Here is a 5,842-nt window from a genome sequence, read left to right as displayed (position 1 = left end):
ATTGTGTACGAGCTGGGTGTGATTGACGGTGATGGTTTCCTGACGGCTGACACGTGTACATATTGTGTACGAGCTGGGTGCAATGGGCGGTGTTGCTTTCCTGACACATGTACATATTGTGTTCCTACTGTGTACGAGCTGGGTGTGATTGACGGTGATGGTTTCCTGACACGTGTACATATTGTGTACGAGCTGGGTGCAATGGGCAGTGTTGCTTTCCTGACACGTGTACATATTGTGTACGAGCTGGGTGCAATGGGCGGTGTTGCTTTCCTGACACATGCACATATTGTGTTCCTACTGTGTACGAGCTGGGTGTGATTGACGGTGATGGTTTCCTGACACGTGTACATATTGTGTATGAGCTGGGTGTGATTGACGGTGATGGTTTCCTGACACGTGTACATATTGTGTATGAGCTGGGTGTGATTGACGGTGATGGTTTCCTGACACGTGTACATATTGTGTATGAGCTGGGTGTGATTGACGGTGATGGTTTCCTGACACGTGTACATATTTTGTATGAGATGGGTGTGATGGATCGTGTTGGTTTCCTGACATGTACATGTTATGTACATTTTGTGTACATATTGTGTACATATTGTGTACGAGCTCGGTGCGATGGGCGGTGTTGGTTTCCTGACGCATGTACATATTGTGCACGGGCTGGGTGTGATTGATGGTGATGGTTTCCTGACGCATGTACATATTGTGCACGAGCTGGGTGTGATTGATGGTGATGGTTTCCTGACGCATGTACATATTGTGTACGAGCTGGGTGTGATTGATGGTGATGCTTTCCTGACACGTGTACATATTGTGTACGAGCTGGGTGTGATTGACGGTGATGGTTTCCTGACACGTGTACATATTGTGTTCCTACTGTGTACGAGCTGGGTGTGATTGACGGTGATGGTTTCCTGACACGTGTACATATTTTGTATGAGATGGGTGTGATGGATCGTGTTGGTTTCCTGACACATGTACATGTTATGTACATGTTGTGTACATATCGTGTACATATTGTGTACATATTGTGTACGAGCTCGGTGCGATGGGCGGTGATGGTTTCCTGACACGTGTACATATTGTGCACGAGCTGGGTGTGATTGACGGTGATGGTTTCCTGATACGTGTACATATTGTGCACGAGCTGGGTGTGATTGACGGTGATTGTTTCTTGACACGTGTACATATTGTGTACGAGCTGGGTGTGATTGACGGTGATTGTTTCCTGACACGTGTACATATTGTGTACGAGCTGGGTGCGATGGACGATGTTGGTTTCCTGACGTGTACATATTGTGTACGAGCTGGGTCTGATGGACGGTGTTGGTTTCCTGACACTTATTCATATTGTGTATGAGCCGGGTGTGAAGAACGATGTTGGTTTACTGGCATGTGTACATATTATGTACATTTTGTGTACGAGCTGGGTGCGATAGAGGGTGTTGTTTTTATGACGTGTACATATTGTGTACAAATGTACACATTGTGTACGAGATCGGTTTGATGGACAATGTTGGTTTACTGACACGTGTACATGTTGTGTACGAGCTAAGTGTGAAGGACGGTGTTGGTTTCCTGACATGTATACACATTGTGTACGAGATCGGTTTGATGGACAATGTTGGTTTACTGACACGTGTACATGTTGTGTACGAGCTAAGTGTGAAGGACGGTGTTGGTTTCCTGACATGTATACATATTGTGTACGAGCTAAGTGTGAAGGACGGTGTTGGTTTACTGACACGTGTACATATTGTGTACCAGCTAAGTGTGAAGGACGGTGTTGGTTTCCTGACATGTGTACATATTGTGTACGAGCTCGGTTTGATGGACGATGTTGGTTTACTGACGTGTACATATTGTGTACACGTTGTGTACATATTGTGTACATATTGTGTACATATTGTGTGCATTGTGTACATGAGCCAAGTGTGAAGGATGGTGTTTGTTTCTGACACGTGTACATATTGCGTCCATATTGTGTACATATTGTGTACGAGCTGGGTGTGATTGACGGTGATGGTTTCCTGACACGTGTACATATTTTGTATGAGATGGGTGTGATGGATCGTGTTGGTTTCCTGACACATGTACATGTTATGTACATGTTGTGTGTATATATTGTGTACATATTGTGTACATATTGTGTACGAGCTCGGTGCGATGGGCGGTGTTGGTTTCCTGACGCATGTACATATTGTGCACGTGCTGGGTGTGATTGATGGTGAAGGTTTCCTGACACGTGTACATGTTGTGCACGAGCTGGGTGTGATTGATGGTGATGGTTTCCTGACACGTGTACATGTTGTGCACGAGCTGGGTGTGATTGATGGTGATGGTTTCCTGACGCATGTACATATTGTGCACGAGCTGGGTGTGATTGATGGTGATGGTTTCCTGACACGTGTACATACTGTGTACGAGCTGGGTGCAATTGACGGTTTTGGTTTCCTGACGCGTGTACATATTGTGTACAAGCTGTGTGTGATTGACGGTGATGGTTTCCTGACACGTGTACATATTGTGTACGAGCTGGGTGTGATTGACGGTGATGGTTTCCTGACACGTGTACATATTGTGTTTGAGCTGGGTGCGATGGACGATGTTGGTTTCCTGACGTGTACATATTGTGTACGAGCTGGGTGTGATTGACGGTGATTGTTTCTTGACACGTGTACATATTGTGTACGAGCTGGGTGCAATTGACGGTTTTGGTTTCCTGATGCGTGTACATATTGTGTACGAGCTGGGTGTGATTGACGGTGATTGTTTCTTGACACGTGTACATATTGTGTACGAGCTGGGTGTGATTGACGGTGATGGTTTCCTGACACGTGTACATATTGTGTTTGAGCTGGGTGCGATGGACGATGTTGGTTTCCTGACGTGTACATATTGTGTACGAGCTGGGTGTGATTGACGGTGATGGTTTCCTGACACGTGTACATATTGTGTACGAGCTGGGTGTGATTGACGGTGATGGTTTCCTGACATGTGTACATATTGTGTACGAGCTGGGTGTGATTGACGGTGATGGTTTCCTGACACGTGTACATATTGTGTACGAGCTGGGTGCAATTGACGGTTTTGGTTTCCTGACGCATGTACATATTGTGTACGAGCTGTGTGTGATTGACGGTGATGGTTTCCTGACACGTGTACATATTGTGTTTGAGCTGGGTGCGATGGACGATGTTGGTTTCCTGACGTGTACATATTGTGTACGAGCTGGGTGTGATTGACGGTGATGGTTTCCTGACACGTGTACATATTGTGTACGAGCTGGGTGTGATTGACGGTGATGGTTTCCTGACATGTGTACATATTGTGTACGAGCTGGGTGTGATTGACGGTGATGGTTTCCTGACACGTGTACATATTGTGTACGAGCTGGGTGTGATTGACGGTGATGGTTTCCTGACACGTGTACATATTGTGTACGAGCTGGGTGTGATTGACGGTGATGGTTTCCTGACACGTGTACATATTGTGTTTGAGCTGGGTGCGATGGACGATGTTGGTTTACTGGCATGTGTACATATTATGTACATTTTGTGTACGAGCTGGGTGCGATAGAGGGTGTTGTTTTTATGATGTGTACACATTGTGTACGTGATCGGTTTGATGGACAATGTTGGTTTACTGACACGTGTACATGTTGTGTACGAGCTAAGTGTGAAGGACGGTGTTGGTTTCCTGACATGTATACACATTGTGTACGAGATCGGTTTGATGGACAATGTTGGTTTACTGACACGTGTACATGTTGTGTACGAGCTAAGTGTGAAGGACGGTGTTGGTTTCCTGACATGTATACATATTGTGTACTAGCTAAATGTGAAGGACGGTGTTGGTTTCCTGACATGTGTACATATTGTGTACGAGCTCGGTTTGATGGACGATGTTGGTTTACTGACGTGTACATATTGTGTACATATTGTGTGCATATTGTGTGCATTGTGTACATGAGCCAAGTGTGAAGGATGGTGTTTGTTTCTGACACGTGTACATATTGCGTCCATATTGTATACATATTGTGTACGAGCTATGTGCTATGGACGATGGTGGTTTCCTGATAATTGTATTTTAATAACCGTCCGGTAAAGGACTAAAGTAAAGTAAAGCAAACGGACACGATCTCGTCCATACGATGTGTCCTAATGTCGTGTCCGAGCCGTGTTCGTCGCTCTCTCGAACTGGCACCGAATTCATCGGCACGAACACTCTTCCTCCTCACAACAACTCTCACACTCACAGCACGAACTCGTTGTAACTCACGAGTAACGCGCGCCCGGTAAACTCACCCGTTCGCTCCTCTCCTTGTTACGACCGCTCGTCACACACACACACAGGTCTCTCCGTAAAAAGTCTCGATGGTCGATGGAAGCTCCACGTCCCGGAAACAGCCCGAAAGCGCAATTTCGGACGTGCGGGCGAAACGGTCCAAAATAGCTTCTTGGGATTTCCCAGCGACCTCTGACCCTCGGAGAAAGCGGAACCGCGGCTGCAGATTAACACGTGCGAACTGTGGCGCGGAATTCAGACGCGGGGTTGTTGTTGTTTTTCGGAACGTTCATTTTAGGGAGACGAAAATGGGATTTTCGGATCGAGCTACATGCATAAATTATTGGGAAAATAAGAGGAGGATAACAATAAATTACAACATATTAGAGAAAGGTTCAAACAAATAGGACAAGGAATGTTATTACACTGTCTTGTCAATTTTAGGATAAAACTGCAGATTTCAGTGCAGGACTTACAAAATGACGTCATGAATGATGGATGAGGTATTTTGGCTAAGATGAGGATTGGGAGTGACTCCTATTGCGAATCAGTCCAATTGTATGACCATGCATGATTGTAACCCTTTGGGTTGGGGTGGGCGTGTTTGTTGTGATCACGTGGTACTTCAGCCTTTGTGCAGAGGTAAATGTGTATATAGTTTAATTTTTATTATAAATGTAAGAGGAAGAGCATGGGATTCCACCATAAGTACTCAGTAAAGTACGTCTCTGTGTAATTTTGTGTCGAGCATAAAACGGATATTGTGGCGGACACATTACATTGTCAATGGGCAATAATTCCGCGCACCAGTGGGTGGCGCGAGCGTCCAGCCGTGCAAGCGCAGCTCGGGCCACGCCCGGAGCGAAGGCGTCACGAGGCGCAGGGTGGAACTGAGGACATGCCCCGCCTTTCGGCCGACCGGCCACGCCCGGGGGCAAGGCGTGGCCTCGGGACATATATGCGGGCTCTATAGTCGAGCCCGCCCAGTGCTTACGTGCGAGCTGGTATTAAAGCATTTCAGTTTGTACAACGTGTGGTTGCCTACCTTCTTGGCAAACGAATCGTGTGTGCACAGCACCACACTGGTGACCCCGACTGGTTCAGCGAACTGAACCAGCTGGGTGTGATTGCCACTACCAAAACCAGCGGCGGTAGTGGCCGCTGCTACGCCCCGGCCACTACCGCCGCCACCAACACCACCACCGCCGCCGGCACGGCCGACGCGGCCGCCACCACCGCAAACCTGGTGCTACTATCATGCCATGTTCGGCCGCAAGGCTAGAACGTGCCGCCCGCCGTGTTCTTTCGACGGGTCGGGAAACAACCGGGCCGGCGCTCACTTGCGGCCATGAGTGTCGACCATTCCGGCAGCCTCCTGTTCATCACGGACACCTCGTCTGGTCGTCGTTTTCTGTGCGACACGGGAGCGCAGGTAAGCGTCCTCCCTGCCTCCACGTCCGACAAGCAAGCCGTGGGCCGGGGCCCCGCTTTGCTCGCCGCCATCGGAACACCCATCCGCACATTCGGGAAGCATTGCCTCTCACTGCGG

General features: G+C 47.9%; 1 protein-coding gene across 2 annotated transcripts in view; it reads right to left on the bottom strand.

Moving 5' to 3' along the window:
• The window catches only part of LOC137431847 (uncharacterized), a 113,079-nt gene extending 108,538 nt beyond the window's left edge, over positions 1–4,541 (bottom strand). The window contains exon 1 of one of the 2 annotated variants that reach the window (XM_068123605.2): positions 4,314–4,541. The gene's annotated coding sequence lies outside the window, so the exon portion shown is untranslated. The remainder of the gene's footprint in view (positions 1–4,313) is intronic. The other variant, XM_068123606.2, reaches the window with a different exon arrangement.
• Between the last annotated feature and the right edge of the window lie 1,301 nt (positions 4,542–5,842).

The sequence above is a fragment of the Myxine glutinosa genome, chromosome 7, assembly GCF_964187855.1.
Source record: "Myxine glutinosa chromosome 7, kmMyxGlut1.1, whole genome shotgun sequence".
NCBI lineage: Eukaryota > Metazoa > Chordata > Myxini > Myxiniformes > Myxinidae > Myxine > Myxine glutinosa.
This window is presented reverse-complemented; position numbering and strand designations above follow the sequence as displayed.